Source organism: Girardinichthys multiradiatus, chromosome 9 (genome assembly GCF_021462225.1).
Source record: "Girardinichthys multiradiatus isolate DD_20200921_A chromosome 9, DD_fGirMul_XY1, whole genome shotgun sequence".
Classification (NCBI taxonomy): domain Eukaryota; kingdom Metazoa; phylum Chordata; class Actinopteri; order Cyprinodontiformes; family Goodeidae; genus Girardinichthys; species Girardinichthys multiradiatus.
The window spans coordinates 18,534,532-18,558,815 of NC_061802.1; positions in this window are offsets into that span (position 1 = coordinate 18,534,532).

A 24,284-nucleotide genomic window follows, 5' to 3' on the forward strand; every position below is an offset into this window, starting at 1 on the left:
ATCTGCTTTCGAACCTGACCAGGACTCCACCATCTTCACAAAACTGGACCTGTGCAACACTTACCATCTTGTCCAAATTTGTCAAGAGGACGACTGGAAGACCGCCTTCAAGACGCCCCTGGGCCATTTCGAATATTTGGTAATGCCTTTCGGCCTCAGCAATGCCCCAGCGGTGTTTCAAGTATTAGTCAATGACATTCTGCGTGATTTTTTGAACATATTTGTGTTTGTATACCTTGATGATATTCTCATCTATTCCAAGAACCTCACAGAACACCATCAACACATCCGTTTGGTTCTTCACCGTCTCCTGGAGAATCAACTATTTGTAAAAGCAGAGAAATGCAGCAGAAAACTTTCTCCTAAATTCATTGAACCGAATCTGGAATCGAATCTGTGATCAGTCCCACCACAGTCAGACTCCATCTTCCTCCCACTTTTCGCATACATCCCACTTTCCATGTCTCTCAGTTAAAACCAGATCTTTCCAGCTCGCTTTGCCCTCTGGCCAAACCTCCTCCACCCACCGGGGACTTCCAGGGGCACCCGGTTTATACGGTTCGGCGGATCGTGGACTCCCGTCGGCGGGGTAGAGGCTGGCAGTACCTCGTCGACTGGGAAGGCTACGGCCCAGAAGACCGTTCTCGGGTTCCCCGCTCTTTTATCTGCGATCAGTGTATCCAGGTCCAGTTCCCAGTCCACATTCACCTTCTGTAAATAAATTCATTAACTTTTCCTCTGTCTCCTGAGTGTTCTCTGCATGTGGGTCAAATTTGTAAATAAAACGATGACAATATCTTTATGTCCTTAAATATACATATATGCAAATATGCATTATAAGATGTATTTATACATATATTTTTATGTCCTTAAATATACATATATACAAAGGTGCATTTGTAACTTCAGTATGCAGTTGTTTGGTACTCTATTAAATGTTGATTAGAGAAACAGCCAGGGGGAAGAAACTGTCTCTGTGGCGGCTGGTTTTAGTAAACAGTGCTCTGTAGCGACAGCCTGAAGGTAAAACTCTAAACAGTTTATTTGCAGGGTGTGTGGAGTCTGCAGAGACTTTAGCAGCTGTTTTCCTGACCCTAGACATGTATAAGTCCTGGATGGAGGGAAGGTCAGCCCTGATTATTCTCTCTGCATACCTGATTATTCGTTGTAGTCTGGACCTGTCCTGATTTGTGGATGAGCCAAACCACACTGAGATGGATGAAGACAGGACAGACTGAATGATGGCAGTGTAGAAGATGACCAGCAGCTCCTGTGGAAGGTTGTACTTCTTGAATTGCCTCAGGAAGTACAGTCTCTGCTGGGCCTTCTTCCGAACAGTGTCTATGTGTGAGGACCATTTCAGGTCCTCAGAGATGGTGGTTCCTAGAAACCTGAAGTGGTTCACAACTGACACAGTGTTGTTGAGGATGGTGAGGGGGGTGTATGGGGGTGGTGTTCTCTGAAGTTCTCCGAACTAGATTTGGCAAAATGACTTTTTTCTCCCAAAAGGATGTTGTGGTGTGGTGAAAAGGTAGAACCTTTGTCCATTATTTCAAAAAGTATGTTTAGTACAGAAAGCAACACTGCACATCAAAGCATGGAGGTGGAAGCATCTTTCTTTGTGATGGTTTTTTATTTACTGTACCTGCAACTGGGTGTAGTCGAGGTTGAAGAAAATATGATCGGTTCCAAACACAATCCAGTGTTGGAACTGTCAGGCTCCAAAGCTAAAACTGAAGAGAAACCTAATCCTTCAGCACATTAACCCAAAATATACATAAATTGAAACATTGTTTTACCAGAAGAAAATTAATGTTTTGAAATGACCGAGCCAGAGCCCAGACCTTAATCTGATTGAAAATCTGTGGATGATTGTCTGTGAGTGTTGTAATCTATTTACAAAACAGGTGCTCCAGCAAAGTATTAGTTTAATGTTGTGTACACTTATGCCACCAAGTAATTTTTTTTCTTTCATTTTTTGGCCCTAAAATGATCTCATCTTTGCTTTTCATGGATGATGTGCTTCTGTGGCCTTTTTCAGGCCATGACCACCATGGCGAACATGTGGCAGTGAACTGTCTCAGTACGGTTCACTGCCAAGTGTGAAGCAGCTGGAAGGAGAGTCTGCTCTTCTGGGTCTGAGGCCATCGTTCTCAACGGGAAAAAGATGGAATGCCCCTCTGGATTAAGGGTCAATCTTTGCCTCAAGCAGAGGAGTTTAAGTATCTTGGTGTCTTGATTACAAGTGATGGAGAAGGAGCTGAGCCAAAAAGCAAAGCTCTCAATTTACCGACCCGTCTACTTCCAACCCTCACCTATAAACATGAAATATAGATTATGACCGAAATAAGGAGATCCTGGATAGTAGGAGGATGCTGTGGGAAATATCTGGGTTTCCTTCCTGGACTTGTTGTCCTGTGACTGTCATTTTGCTGGTTTGTGGTAGGATCAAAGAGCAGAGAAGAGGCCAGGTGCAACACAGGGTATCAACGACAAGGATATCAATGACGTAAACAACACACAAGGATCCAGCAGGGAACTAAGGCAACTAAGGAACTTAAATACAATCAGGAAATGCAATGAGAACCAATGAACGACAAGACCAGGTAATCAAGGAAAACACAGAACAGGTGTGGCTGACACTACTGGGAGTCAGAGGGAGTGAAACTAATTAACAAGGCAAGACACAGAACTAAAGGTAGACAGAGATCCAGACCAGGTATAAACAACAAAAACCCAAACCCAAAATTCAGTCACTGGCTGGTTATGACAGTGACTGAAATACGATGTTTGGATGGATGCATTTTAACGGGTGTGCAGAACTTCCATATCTACTGTAAATATAAGAAAAATCTGTAATCATGAGTGCTTTTAATGGTTTCCAATGAAAAATGTGAAGGGAAATAATGCTAAAGCTGGAAAACAAAGTTTTATATGAACAGACCAATAAAAAAAACTGAAAAAGAAAAACATAGATTTTTAAGCCTTAACTCTTCCAACATTCTCTTCCAATGTTCTCTCACCACTTGGAGACCAAATTAGGGTCCTAAGTTAATCATCACTCATTGCAGTGATCATCCTGATCTGTCTGTGTACACACCAAAACAAACAGAATTGCAAATCTAATCAAATCTACCTCCTTCCTTCATTTTTCCTCTTCCTGCCTCTTTCTCTCTATTTTCCCTCCCACACGGGTTCTGTCTCTTTTGCAATTTCCATCTGTTCAAATGAAATATACTTGGCATCTGGAAAATACCCCTCAGCAATGAGGGACAATATATCTTACAAATATCAGACGTCCTGTTATGGCTCATGTAATATTTATAAAGGAACTATGGCAGTGAGGTGATGTCAGCAATGTTTACCATGAATCAGTTGAGTTTACCTCCATAGTTCACTAACACCTGCCAACTATTAGACAGGTGAGGTGTTCGTCCAATCCAGAGACTCGTGTTACCTGGCAGTCACGGTTGACCTAATAACAACTGGCATGCTTGTTCAATTAATTAATGGTGTGTAAGTGAGGCCAACCTCAGGCTTTGATTACAGCTGCCATATTGTTTTTAAAGATCTGTCGTTTGTTTGGTGAGAGGGGAGTAAACAAAGGGCCAGATAGACATTTTGAAAGAGAAGTATGTAACATGAAGACTGTCCCAAAATAAAAATAAAAAATGGATGAAGAAAAAAAAAATCTGAAATTATTTTTATAATTTTTTTAACAATTATATCTTGATACATACACCTAAATAAAATAGAAATCTGGATTTTAGAATGGATTTCAATTTCATAATCTTGCACGTAAAACCTTTTAATTTCCTCATATTCAAAGTTAGTGAAGCTACTCTTCAGAACATTCCCCTGGTTTATCCTTAGAGCAGTTTTTGCCACACTTGGACTTTTTATATGGCAAATATTTTGATCTATGAAAAACAGGACATCCACTATATTCCAAGGAGTGATTTGTCTAGTTTTTCTGACTTTGCTGCAGAAATGAGGTAATTGAACTGTTGGTTTGGAGTGGTTGCTGTATAGACATGGAAAAAAATAAGCACTAATATCAACATTGTTTTTCCAATAGAATGCTTTTGAAATTTGTTACCAAATAGAAACTAAGCACCCTCCCACTCTCCCTATGTATATGTATTTTTTACAGAAATTAATCTTTAGTATTACCTCTTAAACAGCTGTAATTTTTTTCACATTGATTTATTTATTATGTCTTGGCACTTATGTACACACTCAATTTACTATGTATAAGTGAATGAGCTAAATATTTCATGCACATTTTTGACAAAAAAAAAAAAGATTCTCCTCAAGCAACACATTTTTCAGGAAATTACTCAAAAACTAAATTGCAAAGGGTGAAACAAGGCTGAGAAACCTAATAAATAAATAAATAAAAGTCACATCTATTAGGACTGATTTTTCTGACTAAAAAAAATTTTGCTAAATGAGCTTTTCCTGCTTTATCTGCCTCTCTGTGCAGATTTTTGTATTCCTAATCAGCTGACTGGTGCTTTAAAACATCCATGAACAATCGAAAATTCATTTAATTAATTTAAATTCATGTAAATTTGAAAGGTATAAATTGTTTATAACAACTGGTTTCTGAGTCAATAAACCTAAGGAAAGTAGTCAATTTCTCTTCTATTAATGGCCATCGGTTTTCTTACTAACAACCTTTTAACAAAGTAGAGGGCAGCAAAGTTATGTCTGGTTTACACAGTGAAAAGGCTCTCAGAAGAAGGTACCTAAAATCAGCATTTTTTTCTCTCTCTAACGGAGACTGAAGTAATCATTTTGGCAACTTTTACTGAGGAAACTGTTGAAGCAAATAGCTAATCTTCTGCTGTTGGTGCCTCAAGCTATCCTGGTCTGTCAATACGCCTGCATGGAGTTAATACTAGAATATGAATAGCCTCTGTATGAGTAGGTTAAGATGCCACTGCAGTCTGACTGCTGTCAGAATTATGAGCAGATTTTACTTAGATTTAACATTAATTTAAAGGAAAGGTAACTTTTATTTTATATTTTTATTAGGGGAGTACACCAAACACTTAAATCACACATAAATCAGAAAATGATGTGGAATCATTTAAAAAATCCATCATAAAATAATTATAATAATTAAAAAAAAACTATACATAAGTTGTTACCCTCACCCAAAGTGGTCCTTCCTTTTGAAGCTGCATGTTACACACATCCTAAAAAAATTAAATAAAGTACCTGAGTGCGTGTGTTTCAGCAAAGCTATCTTAGAAGGGAACTGAACTTCTAACCCTGACAGTCATCAGTCTGCTTAACTTGCTGCGCTTTAACACTTCTTCCAAGAATATCCTTTGCACTTTAATTCTCATATTTGACGGAGTGTCTTTTGTGACAAGGGCAGTCAAAACATGTCTTGAGTGGGCCTAGTGGCAAAGTAGATGTCCACTGAGTGTTGTAAGGTCAGCGGTGTTTGCAAGCAAAACAAAAAGGCTTGTTGAGAGGTTAGATGCTTCAGATCTGCCTTTAGTCCTTCAGCGTTCTAACTCGACCCACCCTCAGGGGATCTGTCTGTCTTATCACTGTTGTCCGCCTGCATTTCACTGCACTTATGTGGGATACTTAATGATTTTCTGCCTTATAACAATCAAAGACAATCCCATTAATCTGTTATCTTCTACCCTACAGAAACTTCTCAGTGTAGTATTTCTAGGAAGGACTCTTTATACTGCAAAATAAGCTGTTACGTTTTAAACTTTAAATGAAAAATTGCTTTGGTTTTCTGCCCTCATCTGAACCATGTTCAATTGGGATATGAAACCAAGACCAGTAAAGAAAGCTTTTGTTAAATGAGAAGCGTTATTATTGACTTTTTTTTGAATTCCTGCTTCTAAAAAAAGTAATTTATTGTCATACATATCAAAATATGCAGTGACACAAAATTGTGTGTCTCTACCATGGATGGTATTGATAAAGTAGTATATTTAGATTCAGCATACGTAACTGCATCTAGAAGGGGATCTGCCACGTCTTCTAAAGCCCAAAGAGCAAAAGGGACAAACCAAAACAGACAAAGCAAAAAAATACCTCCCTAAGGACTGTAATACATAGTGCCATAAGTTAAGATACTTTTTCTGGAATAATAGAGACCCAGAGAAACATGTGAAGCTATACTCAAGTAACAGCTTTATTGTCAAGGAATAATGAAGTAAATTTCAGAGACATACATCATTGTATTGAATGATTAACAGAAACATTCAGCTACAGCAGACAAGGAGCAAACAGGAGCAAATTTATAGCAATATGTTACTTATTGATGTATGTATATATATATATATAAATATATATACTGTATATAAATATAGCAAATAGATAGATAAAATAAATGAAGGATTTTTTTGGTTACCAAATTGAAATATGGTATTAGTCATAATTTTGAAACATCACAACAAATTTATACATGCATGAGAAAAACTTTGTCATGATGTCGTGACATTAAAGTATTATTTATCCTACATTGATCAGAGATTGTCATATTATTGTGGCACAGTCTGTGGTCATACAGACATTCAATTACTAAACTTGTTAAAAGATTAAAAAGACAAACCTTTCTTGACTAATGTACTGGCACCATTGTGGGACACTTCTTTTAACATATTTTGTGGAAGGGATTTAAGGTTCTTTAACTTCACCTTTTTCACTTAGATTATTCTTTGAACATGTCTTGGGGCTAGGAACTAACTATGAGACAATTTCAGCATTGTAAATTTATGAACTATCTTCTTCCCCAGCCTGACCTCCCACTGCCCATCATATTGGTCTCTGTCTCAGAATCAGACATCAATAGGAGAGGAAAAGAGATGAAGAGAGGGAAAAATTGGATAGGGACATGCTGAGTGGTATCTGTGTGCGTGTGTGTGTAAAAGGAGAATGGTGGGGTGCACCTTAGGGAACTGCCTGTCACAGCCTTGCCATGTTGATGGACATGTCAATTGTGACTGAGTGTGGGGTATTGAGCAAGAGAGGGAGGAGAACATCAAAGATGAAAAAACCGATGTGAAGCAAAACGAAAATGAGAAAAGGGAAGATGTCTGACATGTTTTTTCATCTTGTATAATAAATCAAAACTGCATGGATTAAGTGCTGTGTTGCATCGGTAATCATTCCGACACTAAAACTGAGTGCAAAAATATATATTTTAACAAAGATCTCCACAACGTCTTGTTAGAAATGCCACATTCAAACAGCATATATATCGTATATAATTCTTTACCTGATATATTGTCTACAGAGGACTCTGCCATCCATTTGAATACATAGCTTAAATGATGTAAAATTTTACCATTTGTATCTGTTCACAAGGGTGTATGTGGTCCAGCTATGGACGTCTGCATCCAGCCCACAATAAGACCAAGAGCCAACCTAAATGCCAAGGAAAAGGAAAATAATGTGTTTTCAATGAAATACTGAGTGAAATTACCATGTGCAGCTGACCCACAAATAATCTGAATACAACTGTCAGCAAGGTCCCAAAGGCTTGCATGTGTTTATGTTATGTGTGAAAATGGAAAAGCATGTCAAGTCCCTTACAGTCAATGCATTCAAGTACTGCTGGTATACAGACTAAACTGGTCAATATAATAAAATGTAAAACTTATTATTGATACTTCATGAAGTACTCAATGCCATGTTCAATACTGACAAAAATGATTGCTAACGACTTTCAAACCTTTATATATCATCTTATATAGACAGAGATGACCAGAATTCTGTATTTCAAAGTGAAGAAATATCGAGGAAGTTGTGATTCTTGATAAAAATAGATTCCTGTTATTAGATTCCTGATTTCTTTTGACATAAAATCATCAGCTCAGCATTTCTAAAACTAAAATGTCTGTTCACAACGTTTAGCATAAAGTTAACTAAAATGGAGTAAATTTTAAATAGTTGAACATTTTGAATGAATTCAAATTCACTTTAATGAGCCTCAATCACATGCCTGAGTGTTTTTTTAAAAGCAGTGCAGTCCTCTTTTTTTTTGCGGTTGTTTTACATGTAGTGTTTGCTGTATTTTCCACACCTGGTCCACAAAACGAATAGCACTAAATGCACATAGACACAAATAGGTCCATTGTGTCAAGCATATGTCAGCAGTTTGCACCTATCTTAGCTTCAGGTCTCAATTGTGCTCTTTTCAGCCACAAAACACAGCATTTTTGAAGTTAACAAAGACAGAGAAAAATGTTTTACTTCTTTTATATTATTTTAAATAACAGAGAACTCTGGATTCCGTCATTCCTCAAATGTGTAGGAACAATATCTGATTGGGGAAATTATGTCAGAAAGGAGTTTCAAAATGTGATCCTGCAGACTGGATTTGGACTATTGCATCCCTTTAACTGATTCATTTAGGGAAAAGAAACTGTGTGACATAAACAACTCTGGTCTTGAATAATGCAAATATAATTGATCTGACTAACTGAAACAAATACACCTAATTATGTTCATTTTATTCCTCTAATACAGCAGTTAAATGTGGGCAAACTGTGTCAGATGATTTTTGTTGGTGCATATGGGCATTAGCATCTAGTTTCAGTATTAGGACATACAAATTTAGGTTTATATACAGTCAGCACCGGCCTTTGTGAATTTGCCACAAAAATTTGTTCTATCGTGTTTAAACCACGACAAATGTGATATTTTCTGCGATGAAACAATGAGTTGCATTACATATTTTAGTTACTTGTGCATTTCATCTCCAAATTTATAGAGTTTTGTCTCTTTAAAAACAATATCTGTTTATTACCTATCTACATCTAAAAAGTACAAGGTTAATGTTGCACAAAAAGAGTTTCATGTTTGAATACTACGGAAGGCACACTGAGAACTGCTTCAGGATGGGTCAACTGGCAACGTGATTGAAACTTGGCCTCTTCTGATAACAAGTGGGATGTCCTTGGGCAGGAATACTGAACACCACATTGCTCATGATCAGTTGTTTGAAAGTGCACATACTTGGGTAAAAGCCTTTATCAATCTGAGTGACACCTCTGGGATGGTTCAAACTGTAAAGTCACGTTGCACAAGCAATCTGCTTCACTCTTAACATGCTATATATCAAAGGAGCACTTTCCATTGGGGCGGTTTATTTAATCTACAGGATTCCTATCTCTCCGTCTGTCATATCTGTGTCACCACTGCTGGTGCTGCCCACTCTGCAATGTATGCTGCCAGGCTTTTTCAGCCATTTCCTCCTTTGCAGCCTCCACCTGTTGGCTCCAGGGAAGAAATTCACTTATCAATTTAATATCATGTCGAGAGCACATGTTAAAGGAAGTGATGGCATCAGAGCCTGAATGACAAACTCCAGTTATTTATGACTATATGACTGCTCCAGTCTTTGTAGTTTCATGTTAATAATAAAACCTGGTTTGCACATACAATTGTAAGTAAGACCAAACTCATGAAATTATAAACAATAACAAATATGTTATATGTATTCTGTTTTGTTTTTCTTTTCAAATTAGAAAAATGAAAAATTAGGAACTACTTCATATTGCATATATACTACATATATTTTGCAGTGCAGCACAGTCAAACAATGCTGTGTCTCGCTGTGGCACATCAGTCTCTGGTTGTTGCCACTGCTGCCTCCTGGAGAGTGAGCATGAATTTAAAAGCTCCTTCTCCTCCTCCAGGCAATAAAACAGCATTATTTGTCTGTGGTGCATTACAGTCTGCAAAAAAGGTATATTGTATGCTTTGCACCCTATCCTTTTCCGCCTAGTCTCTCAACATGACTTTCACTCTCAGTATATTACACTTAAATACATCTACACTTTGACACTGGGTATCATACAGATAAAATCAAGAGGGTGCTGCTCCCTCTCGATGCCTGTCATGGTTATTTTAACATATTATTTCATATTTCATGGGGAAGTGCTGCGCAAAGAATTCATCAAACTTTATTGTGAGCAAGAACACCATTTTTAGCCTTTAAAGCATCCACTGCACATTTTTTTTTGTTTTTTTGTTCAGAGAGAAAATCTACTTGATGTTTGCCTGTTGTCTGTAATTTGTCTGCACTGTAATTGAAAGCAGTCTGAAAACAATAATTGAAGCATCTCCATGCTCTCCTTTGTTTTTATCCTCTTCTCTTTCTGTCATTCCCCATCTCTGTCCCTTCATGCTTCTTTCATATCCCTCTCTTCTGAATTCATCAACTGTTGAAGATTAAAGGAAAACGCTGCAAAGCTCCCAGGTCTAAATTAGATTCCTTCCTTGACAGAACAAAGAAGTAGGTAGGATGAAATTTGAAGGTCATGTTATGAAGACCTGTTTCTCTCTGCTAACAATAACTGACTCAAAAGCAGTTTTGAATTCCAAAATTATTTTTGGTTAGATGTGTCCACCACTGTCAACTGGCAAATACAGCAACCTTAAACCTTGTTGGCAGGCCTGGAAAAGAGTAAAACCTCAACATGAATTGAACTTAAAAAAAATTGTTTCACCGAAATCACCGACATTTCTAATATCACCAATTAAACAAATATAACTCAAGTTTATCAATTTATTTTGCTGTTAAACACAGTCAGGTATTCCCTGCTCTGGCTGCTTGAGTCTTTTAGAAATGTTAAGATTTCACTTTTAGTTTTTAAATGTGTGCATGGTCTGGGACCTCTTTATCTCAATGACCTTTTACACCCACACATCTCCAGTGGAACTCTAAGATCGCAAGCCCGGAAATGCTTGGTTATTTTTATCATCCTTTTTAGTGTTTTATTAACCTGTACAGCACAGTGGTTGCTTTTTGGTTTTTAAGGCACTTTATAAATAAACTAATGATGATGATGGTTTATTTTCCTTTTCTGTCCTACAGTCACAAATGTAAATGTATGAAGTTTGCAAAATGCTGTTGGGACTTAATTTGAACTTCAAATGGAACAGTGCTTTTGACAACAAACACTCCATGTCTTCCAGCTTAACAAACTCTACGTTTATTGACAGTTTAATGTAGCAGCGGTCTGCCAAAATTGCTGCAATGGCAAAACAAAACACTAATCAAAATGGTATGCGTCTTTAATTAGCATCTAAGTTGTTTTTTTGCATTAATAATAATAATGTTTTCTCTTTTTGTTTTTTGTAGTAAAAAGGTCTCGGGTGAGGTTGTCCTGGGAGTGAGGGGTTAAATAAAGAAAAAAAACAATAGCAACAGCAACTGAAATAGCAAACTAAATATCTCAATTTTGTATTGAAAAATAATTTTGTTCCAGTCTGTAGCTACCACATAACAAATGCAGGTGCACAATTAAAGCATCACAATGATTTACTGTAATTATTTTTGATTACCCCTCCCCCTAACTGATGAAGTAATCATGAAATGCAAACTTTTAAAAGTGCCACACTTGTAAAATATGAAAGGCTTCTTTCTTACACACACACACACAACTACAGAATTACATAAAAATAATAAATATCTATGGCACAGGCAAATAATGAGTAGGAAACAGCTGTGGGAGAGTATAAGGCACTAAGAGGAAGTACGGAGTGAACAAGGTGATACTGAAAATAGACAGAAGATAACACTAGAATAACCTGAAAACTGACATTGGAAATCACTAATTAACAAATCACAAATAGACCAAAATTGCTAAGTTAAACTTAAAGTCTCACAGAACGTTAAACATCAGAAAAACCTTGCAGGTTGCACTACTAAAAAGATAAGGGGTGAATGTTTATCAGGCACATACAATTTATTACTCCTACCCCTATGTAACAAGGTTCTGTGTGAAAGTTTGGCAATTCTTTTCAAGGACATGGACTTTTCTTATTTGTTTTTCTTTTATTTTTACCTGTCCACTTTCACCTCTCCATTCTTCATGTGCCAGCAGATTTTATTTCCTTGTTCTATTCATTAAAATATTTGATCTCAGTTACCTGCCAACCTCTGGCTTGTTTTTTTCTTTATCTTGCATGAACAATAAAACATAAGAGGTCAAGCATCCAAAAGGCCTTGTTTGAATGCTACTAATCATATTTTCTGCATTAATTAATTAATTGACATTTCTACCATTAAACGTCAATATTTCATGACTGCAGCGTTTTTAATCGGAACTATTTCAAGAACCAGATTATATGTTGTCCTTTGAAAATAAGCTGAGGATTTCACATTTATGTAAATTGTTTCAAATACATTGCACAGGATCAAAAATAGTAGAAATGAGGATAAATTCATCTTGCACTATTCAACTTCACAATCATTTGGGTTTTCATCTCCTGCTGTATTGCCTTTACCTGCCAATTTTTTTTACAGACAGTAGAAATAACCTTATTTTTGCATTTGCAAATCTTGTCAAAGGTCCGTATAATCACTGTGAGCCCATTTAAAATGGGTAAGTATCAACACAGCTAATGAAATAGTAAAAGGAGTGATTCATCACTGTCATGGGATCATTACTGCAATAATTTAACTGAACTCGGGTCATCAAAATAAGCCCTAGCTAACTAGAATTCATTCATCTTTTCACTGTCAGTCTTTCGTCTATTAATTAAAGTGAAAGGATGTTTATTTGCAAGCATCATCAGGCTTCACATAACTATTTTTGATTGGATGCTTGATTAATTAATTTGTATACTGAGGGACTGAATTCTTTGCAGGATTGATTGACTGATGGGTCATAGGTGGGATCATTTGTTTAGAGTTATGAGTTGTGCCAACTGATAAAAAAGCAAATAATAAGACAGAACCCTGCATAAAATTTGATTGCTTTACATTTTTGCATAAATAAACAAATTTATAATAAGTAGGTTATGGAAAAAAGAGTTTATATACATTTCTTGGGTTGTTGATAGTGAAAACAGACAGAAAAAAAACTGCATGAGATTTGTTCTGAGATGCTGAAAGGTCTGGATATTGTGAGAATGTCATGGTTGATGGCAGTCTTCATCATTGCATAAAGGAATAGAAAAAAACAACTGTAGAATGGCAGACATGGACAGTATTCTACATTTCAGAGAAAGAGGGACTAAAAAGTGTTTTCCAACTATAGGATTCAATTTATGCTAGGCTCATCATCTATCTTGAAGTGGTTTGTGCATCTTTTCAGGATGCCTGCTGGGCCATTACCTTTGAAGGTTTTCAGGGCAGGGAAGGTTTTCGCTTCTGGCCTTAAAATGCCTGGAGAGCCCTTGCGACCTGGAGTTTGTCCCTTGGACAAGTGAGGTGTGGGATTCCCTCCTGGATTTGGATTTCAGATAAGCAAAGGGAAATGAATGGATAGAAGAAACCAACCAGGAGGGAAGGCAAAATGTGCTCTGTTATTTTTGTAGTTACTTAAATAACTGATTCATCTGTATTATTTTCTTTTCTATTTTAATTTTCCATTTACTCATTGTATTGTACTTTATAAGTCAGTCAGTCATTTTCTACCGCTTATTCCATAGTGGGTCGCGGGGGAGCTGGTGCCTATCTCCAGCAGTCTATGGGCAAGAGGCGGGGTACACCCTGGACAGGTCGCCAGTCCATCGCAGGGCAACACACAAACAACCATGCACACACTCATTCATACACCTAAGGGCAATTTAGAGTGACCAATTAACCTAACACTTTATAAATATGTTTTAAAATGTGCTATGCACATAAAGTTCATCAGGATTATTGGTATTGGGTGTGGAATTCATATTTGCATACAGTAAATGTTGTTACCCACATAGTCATAGGCGATTGCCACTACATACAATAAATGCATTCAACAGGAAAAAAGGTAAACAAATTTAAACATATTTTTTTTATTCAGTTGGACAATACTGCTCCAATACTGGATCTAGATAAAAAAGTGACCACTCTGCAACCAAACAATGCCAGCAAAACATTAGTAAACACTGACAAGCATTAGCCAATGCACAGTTTTGTAGACCATGTAACAGGGAGTAGCAAGTTGGCCATTAAACACTAGTAAAACCTAGCTTCACATGCCAGAATGTATTCTCCTACCACTATAAAGGATAGCAGGGTCAGTCTGACACTGATACTGTGCATGATACCTGTTTTGTGTTAGCCTTGAAAATGATTTTGAAAAGATTCACTCTCAGATCTTTTATGTAGTTTGTGAGAAACAGCACTGTTACACTGCAGTTTGGTTGCACTGATTAGTTGTAAAATGAGACGAAATTATTTTAATTATAAAAAATAAACATAATAGTGATTTTTAGGCTTATAAAGGTCTTCATTGTTACAAGAGTCTTATTTAGGGACTACTGTATTTGTATGAAAATTTTGTAGTTTTCCTTGGTGAAAAGCCAACGGCTATGCATACTTGTCTGTAAAAATGGCTTTGATGGACACATTCTATATCTGCTGGTGGAGACTGATTTTATTCTTTCACCCACCTTGACAGCTTCCACAGCATGTCACCGACTTTCAGCCCTGCCAAAACAAAAAACAACAGCATGCGTGTTTCTTTCTCTCATAATGCCTCCCCCAGATAGACAACATGGCCACAACACCTATTTCACCTTTATGTATGCAGCACCCTGTTGGCTAACTCCGTGCCATTTTTTTAGCTACTAAATGTCAGTGTAAAAGGGAATGCAGTGGTTTATGACCACCTGGATGGCGAACAAAGAAATAAAAAAGAGAGATGGAAGAAAAAGAAAAAAAACATTAAATTAATCCTCTAAAAGCCTTTTAGCAATATTGCCCTCCCACAGCGCTTGGTAGAACACACAGAGACTACTTCCAATCATTTAATTCCAGCTGAAATTTAATTTAGTCCAAGAGCTATTCATTTTGTTAAATGAATGTGCCGCCTACCCACAAAATACTGCCACTCCAACATGCATACATATGCATCATGATTGTGTACATACATCTCATCACATGACTCATGAGTGATTTTGTGTCCATTTTATTTTTTTTCACACATTTATTTAACACAAAAATGACACACAGGTTTCACTAACATCTATAAAAAGTCCCTCAACTTACCCAGTACTTTACAGATATAAAAACCAAACAAACAGGCTCTTGTACAAAACACAGACTTTGTTAAGAACTGAACATCTTAAATGATTAGGCCTTTGGTTGAAGTGCATTTAAGGTGTACTTGCTAATGTACCTGATTAAGGTTACTTATGACTTATTTTTTTTGAAGGCGATTTAAAACGAACAGCTATATTTATGTAATTATCAAACCTTTGTGGTATAACAACTGTTGTCTCTGCATGCAGTGTCCAAATATCCAGTACAGTAAAATACATACAAACTACAAACTAAAATGTTTGCTGCAGAAGAATCTGAAGCTAACAATATTTAGAGGGCAATGTAATGATCATGAGGAAAGTAGCTTGTATGAATCTCCTTGTTTCCTCATTTTTTCTATTTCAGTTGGATCTAATTTATTTTGGTTTGAAAAATGCTAATTCACCACAAAAACATCTTAAATTTGATGACAATGTGATCACATTAGGACTGATTCAATCAAAAAAAAAAAAACTTGATTTAAATTTGGTGTCATTATAATGAATTTCACATCAACTATGTCAGATAAAATTGAAATTTGGTTACATGCAGTCCAGTTTAGAAACAGGAAGGGAACCATTTACCTCAAGTGGCTTGTTGGGGTGAAAAAATGAGATGACACTTTTCCTTCAACCATCTGCCAATTATATTTATAGCACATGTTGTTAGCTGGAAAATACAAGCAGCTGTTGAACCAAGAGTCATCACAAAATAAGGGAATTTAGTGGGACACCATACAATTAGTGATGCAATGATGACAATTATCTATCATATTCCAATGAAAAAGAATGTGTCTAAAACTTTAAAGGATTCCAAGAAAATACAAGTCAGAGACAAAATGTCATAAATATTACCATAAACATCAAAATTGTAAAACTGAATTGTTTTTTGGTTGATGGTATGCTACATTTCTACAAAGCAGTGACAAACACAATGTGAATCTAAACTATTTTGGAAGCGTGTCCCAAATACTTCTCTTGATGTCTCAAGAAGACTCCACCCACCTTTCTTCGACCATCCACCACCCCACTAGAAAAAGAAAATAGGTATACATTAAAGCACAGAGTTTGGCTACTATGCCTGTGAATCAAAGTCCATTTTGAGGCCCACCTACCCTCATATCACTAGTTATAAAGGCAATGGTTAAACATCTGATCTTGTCCTTCCTGTAGCAAAAAACAAATGACCACACAGTTCTTTGTACATAAGTTCCCATAAGATAAACAGAATTAAGGTATACAGTGCTGTAAAAAAGGATTTGTACCATTTGTATTTGTGTTTTGGCCACATAAAAATATTAAGATCATCATACAAATTTTACACAGAAACACACAGGACAAGCAACCATGCACACACCTACAGTATTTACACCTAAGGGCAATTTAGAGAGACCAATTAACCTAACAGTCATGTCTTTGGACTGTGTTTTTCAGAACCCACGCATGCATAGGGAGAACATGGAAACTCCATGTAGGAAGACACCCGGCTGGGAGTGGACACCCCACGTTCCTAAGCCCTGTTTTCATTGCTGTAAGTTATCCATTCGATTATTAGTATTCATTTCGTTATTAAATAACAAGGGGTGACGGTGGGGATAGTGGTAGGGGTTCGTCCTGTAACCATTGGGTTGCCAGTTTGAACCCCCTCTCTGTCTATCTCAGTTGTCTCAGTTGTTGTGTCCTTGGGCAAGACAATTCACCTGCCTTGTCTGCTGATGGTGATCAGAGGACTCAGTTTTGCTGATTGTATGGCAGCTTCTCTTCTGTCATTCTGCCCCAGGGTAGCTGTGGCTACAATGGAGCTCACCACTGTCAGTGTATGAATGGGTGGCTGACTGACTCTAGTGTAAAGTCATTTTGGAGTCTCTGGAAACTTGATAAAGCACTGTATAAGTGCAGGCCTTTTACCATTCAAATACTTCAACTCACCATGGATCTCCCACACATAGACTGGAATACATTTAGGGAGTTAAGAACTGAAGATTTCTTGATCACAGTAAAAACAATAACTGTGACTGCTCAATAGCTGGGGTAATCCAACAAGAAACCCCTCTGTTTAATTTATTAATCTCTAATGTTGCATCAATAACATGTGCTGACATTGGTATATGGTTGCAAAACAAATTTTTTACACCTGGAGAGGTGTGATCGGGGGGAATGGCCTCCCCGATCTGAATCCGAGGAGTGTTTTGTTATTGGACTTCTGTGCTAGTCGCGGATTGTCCATAATGAACACCATGTTCAAACATAAGGGTGTCCATCAGTGCACTTGGCACCAGGACACCCTAGGCAGGAGGCCGATGATCGACTTTGTTGTTGTATCATCAGACCTTCGGCCGCATGTTTTGGACACTCGGGTGAAGAGAGGGGCTGAGCTATCCACTGATCACCACCTGGTGGCGAGTTGGATCCGCTGGAGGAGAAAGCCGGACAGACTTGGCAGGCCCAAGCGCATAGTGATGGTCTGATGGGAACACCTGGTGGAGCCCTCGGCCAGGGATGTATTCAACTCCCACCTCCGGGAGAGCTTTGACCAGATCCCGGGGGATGTTGGAGACATAGAGTCCGAGTGGACCATGTTCTCCGCATCTATTGTCGATGCTGCTGCCTGTAGCTGCGGCCGTAAGGTCTGCGGTGCCTGTCGCGGTGGCAATCCCAGAACCCGGTGGTGGACACCGGCAGTAAGGGATGCTGTCAAACTGAAGAAGGAGTCCTATCAGATGTGGTTGGCTTGTGGGACTCCTGAGGCGGCTGACGGGTACCGTGAGGCAAAGCGTGCTGCGGCCCGGGTGTGGCAGAGGCAAAAACTCGGGCATTGACCTGTTCTCTAATCTGAGCTGCTGTTAACCTGTGATTTCTGAGGCTGGTAACTCGGATGAACTTATCGTCCGCAGCAGAGGTGACTCTTGGTCTTCCTTTCCTGAGGCGGTCCTCATGTGAGCAAGTTTCTTTGTAGCGCTTGATGGTTTTTGCGACTGCACTTGGGGAGACTTTCAAAGTTTTCCCAATTGTTTGGACTGACTGACCTTCATTTCTTAAAGTAATGATGGCTACTCATTTTTCTTTACTTAGCTGCATTTTTCTTGCCATAATATAAATTCTAACAGTCTATTCAATAGGACTATCAGCTGTGTACTGTATCCACCTCCTGCACAACACAACTGATGGTCCCAACCCCATTTATAAGGCTTGAAATCCCACTTATTAAACCTGACAGGTCACACCTGTGAAGTTAAAACCATTTCAGGTGACTACCTCTTGAAGCTCATCAACAGAATGCCAAGAGTGTGCGTAGCAGTAATCAAAGCAAAATGTGGCTACTTTGAAGAACCTAGAATATAAGACATATTTTCAGTTGTTTCACACTTTTTTGTTCAGCATATAATTCCACATGTGTTAATTCATAGTTTTGATGCCTTCAGTGTGAAGCACCCTAGAGTCATGCACTGACCCAGGCCAAATACGTATCAATAAAATGGCTCCGATGGTCAGAAACTGCTTGCAGGATTATGGAAGGGAAGAGTTTCCTGTTCCTGTAGCACTGACCATCAGGGCTGCTTGGACTCTTGATGCGGATATGGCAGCCGTCAATTGCACCCACATCTTTAAAAAAGTCTCTGTGGCGTGCCAGCCCTGCAAACCCACGGGACACTGCCTCCAAGTCCTCAGGGGTCTTTGGAAGGTAGATGACCTGGTGACAAATAGCCACAATCTCCTCTGTAACTCTGTGGACGATGCGATGGACAGTAGAGCGAGGCATCCCAAACACTCTGCAGACCACTCTGTAGGATGTGCCACTTGCCAGCCAGAAAAGAAAAACCAAGGTCTCAATAGTAGCACCCCATCCATGTTGCCTATCCTGGTGCAAAAGATTAAGCAGCACTGCCAGAGACTTCCTGCTCAGCCGAAAATCAGGCCTGGTGTCTTCCTGGTTGAAGAAACGTTTCAGGACAGGGACACTCAGTTTGATCCTGCAGTAAAGGGGTCTGGTCTAGGAAAGGGAAGAATGGAGATGGAAAAACATATTATTTTTAAGGCATGCTTCTGGATATTTTAAGTGATCAAAGTAGATCCTAATACACCAAAAACACTGCATTATTATATAATTATCAAAGACCAGCCAGAGGGGATCAGTTTGGCTCCATTCTGCTTTAACTGCTTTTTTATCCTCGCAGCTACGGTTGCTAGGCGACAGCTGTTACGCTGAGGTGAGGGCGGGAACAGCTGATAAAGGCGTCCCAATCCGCAGCTGCTCACTACCGGCCTCCGTGGTTTTAGCCAGCGCCATAGAAGGACCCTTTCTCTTTCTATGGCGCTGGTTTTAGCGGTCGACGAAGGACCCAGCCCACGTAGACCGGGTCCTTCGAAGGATGCAACCCCTGAGGCTGACTTCCGGGTCAGCCTCGGCGTTGGTACATTCCCTTTCCAGTTGATTTTGTCAAATGTAAATTTGTTTCAGTACTTGTAAAAGTGTTTTGCATCTTGTTAAATTGTTTTCTGAAATATTAATTTGTTTTCTGAAATGTAAATTTGTTTCAGTACTTGTAAAAATGTTTCGCATCTTGTTGAATTGTTTTCTGAAATGTTAATTTGTCTTTAAGTTTGTAAAAGTGTTTTAGATTTTGTAATGTTGGTAATGTGATATATTTTCGCCATATCACCCAGGCCAGGCCATATTTGATATAAGTATTTGATGCATCAGAAAAACAAAACTTAATATTTGGTACAGAAACCTTTGTTTGCAATTACAGATATCAGACGTTTCCTGTAGTTCTTGATGAAATTTGCACACACTGCAGCAGGGAGTATGGACCACTCCTCCATACAGATCTGCTCCAGATCCTTCAGGTTTCATGGCTGTTGCTGGGCTATACAGACTTTCATCTTCCCCAAAGGTTTTCCATTGGGTTTAGGTCTGGAGACTGGCTAGGACAATCCAGGACCTTCAGATGCTTCTTACGGAGCCACTCCTTAGTTGCCCTGGCTGTGTGCTTTGGGTCGTTGTCAGGCTAGAACACCCCTCCACGACCCATCTTCAATGCCCTTACTGAGGGAAGGAGGTTGTTGGCTAAGATCTACAGATACATGGCCCCATCCATCCTCCCCTCAATTTTTATTCCATGGTAGCGTAGTGTGTTACTAATGGTCTTCTTTGAGACTGTGGTCCCAGCTCTCTTCAGGTCATTGACTAGGTACTGCCGTGTAGTTCTGGGCTGATCCCTCACCTTCCTCATGATCATTGATGCCCCACGAGGTGAGATCTTGCATGGGGCACAGCTCTTTGGTCTTGGCCATTGTGAAGAGGTTGGAGTTTGTTAGATTGAGTGTGTGAACAGGTGTCTTTTATACAGATAACAAGTTCAAACAGGTGCAGCAAATACAGGTAATGAGTGGAGAACAGGAGGTCTTCTTAAAGAAGAAGTAACAGGCCTGTGAGAGCCGGGATTCTTACTGGTTGTTAGGTGATCAAATAGTTATGTCATGCAATAAATTGCAAATTAATTACTTAAAAATCACACAATGAGATTTTCTGGATTTTTGTTTTAGATTCCGTCACTCAGAGTTTAGGAGTGCCTATGATAAAAATTAAAGACTTCTACATGCTTTGCAAGTTGGAAAACCTGCAAAATCTGCAGTGTATCAAATACTTTTTCTCCCCACTGTACTTTTCAAAATGTCTGGTTGATATTTCCCCCATAATTCTTCCTATCAACTTGCACAGTTTGCTTCTAAACCCTTAAATATTAGTTTTTGTAAAGTCAGATGCTTAGCTGTTTTGTGGTGCTTTGCCAGTTTTAATCAAAAAGTAATCAGCCATTGAAGTGCCATAATTGTTGTATTGTGCATAATTGTTTTCTACTGTTAATCAGTCAAATAAAGAATCTCTTTTGCAACATAATCATGATTTTCATTGGACAGTGACAGGAAAAATAAATTACTGATTGTATAAATAGGTCAGTGTATAGGAATCATAAATTGCACCTGTCTTAATTTAGCTGCATTTACAGACTGTAGCAGCATAATAAATAGCTTGCCAAGCTGACAGCGGTATTTATGACCAACCTATATAGAGTACATCGTGTGTTGATTATCTCACTCATCTTCTTACTATCCCAATGGTCTCAGTGGTATCTAAGCCTATGAGAAGGTCATCCATTCTTCTGTAGAATGACTTCCCACTCAACTATTCAGTGCTGTCCCAGTTCATTTCTTACCCCAGGGCTCCCACCTTTCTATTGCTGTTATGATTTAAGACAGGACCATGATGGCTGTAGGCAACTTGCGCCACTGGCCTCCACAGTTTGTCAGAGCCTGTCTCTGTAAGGTTTGAAAAGTGCCATAATTTTTTTGACAGCACAGGGGAGTGCATAAGTTGGTACATGCAAGAGAACAGTCAGAAAGGATGAGAATAGTATAATTTGAGTTATCTTTGCATATGTGTTTAGGGAGCTGCTGTTATTTTGAGTGTGGTGATGGGCCTTACAAAAAAGTGAGACAGGATGTTCTTATTGGAGGTCAGGTGGAAAGTGGTGTTTGTGTAATACTTGCTGGCACCTTTGAGACCTGAGCTGTGAATACAAGCTATGTTGACCGAGGACAAATCAAGTCAGTTGTATTTACATCACGCAGTCAAACATGTTTCACGCAAAGTGCTCCACTGTGGCCACAGGGGCAAACAGAAACAGAATCTGACTGATGCTGCAGCTGCAAATGATACGGCGTGCTGTTCAACAGCCCTTTTGAATGTTCTCACAGTGAGTGCAAGCTCAATTGATACAGGTATAGAGCAGTCCACACTTTTTTTTCTAGATACTAGTATTCTGAGCCTACACACAAAAAGTAAAATTATGTTTTGTCCCACTCAGAAACTGGTGTTTAAAAAGAAAGAATATACTGAAATTACCTCTCTTTGTCATGATTTGTGTGTGTTTTTGGGTTCTTCTTATGAATATTATTCTTGATAGGTTTTGAATCAAGCTTCTGCTTTTTTCCTGGTCATGCTTTAGTTTTTGCCTTCTAGTTCATGTTTTATCAAGTTAGGTTTTTGGATCGCCATCTCTGCTCATGTCTTGTCCCTTTGATCGTGCCAAGCCTATCTTGCCAGCCTATTTGTTTTTGCCATCACGTTCTGTAGTAAGTTTTGTTAATTAAATCATTTCACTTACCATCATGCTGCCTGCTCGTCTGCATTCTGGGGTCCTCCGCTAAACAAACTGTGACACTCTTTTGTCCTTTGCAGATGACATTTTTCATAAAAACAATTGTGCTGGGTCTGATGTTTCTTCCATTGTTATGTCTATTTAGTTAGCGAAAACAGTGGTATTAAGTAAAAACTATGTTAAGTGGTGTCTCCATCTATTCCAGTTGTCAATTTTTTTAACATGTCTATATTGTATTGTATTGTATTGTATTGCACCGACTACGCCAAAACAAATTCCTTGCATGTCCAAAAACGTACTTGGCAATAAAGCTTTTCTGATTCTGATTCTGATTTAAGACTGGGGTTTTTTTGTAAATACAGCAGCTGCTTAAGTTACTTTGATGTATTTTTTTTATGTTGCTGTAGGCCTAAGCATCTAGAGAACATATTGACCACATTTCCTTAATCTCTCTCTTAAGTTATCATAACAATGCAGATGACACTCAGCTATACGTTACGATGTCACCAGGTGACTTTGGACCCATTCAAGCGCTGGGTAAATGCATAGAAGAAATCAATGCATGGATGTACCAAAATTTTCTTCAGCTGAATCAGAACAAAACTGAAGTAATAATCTTTGGACAAAGGGAAGAGCATTTAAAAGTTACCACACAACTTCAGTTAATACAACTACAAACCACCAATCAGGTTCTAAATCTGGGTGTAGTGATGGACTCAGACCTGAACCTTCAGAGGCACATAAAGACAGTAACAAGGTCAGCCTTCTATCACCTAAAGAACATCTCCAGGATTTAAGGACTAATGTCTCAGCAGGACCTTGAAAACCTAATTCATGCGTTCATCTTTAGTAGAATTGATTACTGCAACGGTGTCTTCACAGGTCTGCCAAAAAAGTTGATCAGACAGCTGCAGTTGATGCAGAACGCTGTGCCCGCGTCCTCACGAGAACTAAGAAAGTGGAGCACATCACCCCAGTTCTAAAATCTTTACACTGGCTCCCTGTAGCTCAGAGAATATATTTTAAAATACTTCTGTTAGTCTATAAATCACTGAATGGCTTTGCACCAAAATACATTACAGACGTGTTGTCAGTGTATTAACCACCCAGACCTCTCAGGTCCGTGGCTCAAATCTGCTCTGCAAAACCAAAACCAGAACCAAACATGGAGAAGCAGCTTTTAGTTCTCATGCTCCACTAATTTGGAAAAAACTTCCAGAAAACTGTAAAAGCACTGAAACCCTAAGTTCCTTCAATCAAGATTAAAAACGTATTTGTTTAGAGTGGCCAATGAATGTGTAATCTAAACATTATTAGTTATGTTTTCAGCCCAACTTTCCCACTATTTTCTTATCTATCATTCAATTCTCTATATTTTTTTTAATTACCTCTGTTGTTTGATTTTCTGTATCATTGTAATGTTTTTTCCTTATTTACAGCGCCTTGAGTGCCTTGTAGCTGAAAAGCGCTATATAAATAAACTTGACTTGACTTGACAGTCATTTGTTCCTACTAGGCTCCATTTATGTATTTTTTGCAAATACTGCCATTTACATTGTCATGTTTCCTGTGTCTCTATTCAATAAAAAAGCAAAGCCTGGGGTTTTGGTATTTGGCTACAGTAATAGGTGAATAAAATATGAAGACATCCCGCTAAATATTCTGTTTATTAGATGATTGATAGGTAGATGATAGATAGGTAGATGATAGATAGACGATAGATATAATGATAGATAGATAGATAGATAGATAGATAGATAGATAGATAGATAGATATAGATAGATAGATAGATAGATAGATAGATAGATAGATAGATAGATAGATAGATAGATAGATAGATAGATAGATAGATAGATAGATAGATAGATAGATAGATAGATAGATAGATAGATAGATAGATAGATAGATAGATAGATAGATAGATAGATAGATAGATAGATAGATAGATAGATAGATAGATAGATAGATAGATAGATAGATAGATAGATAGATAGATAGATAGATAGATAGATAGATAGATAGATAGATGATACTTAATTCATCCCCAAAGGGTAAATTTACATATTCAGTGATCCAGTTCACATATTCAGCACACAGAAATACATCCACAGACATACAGT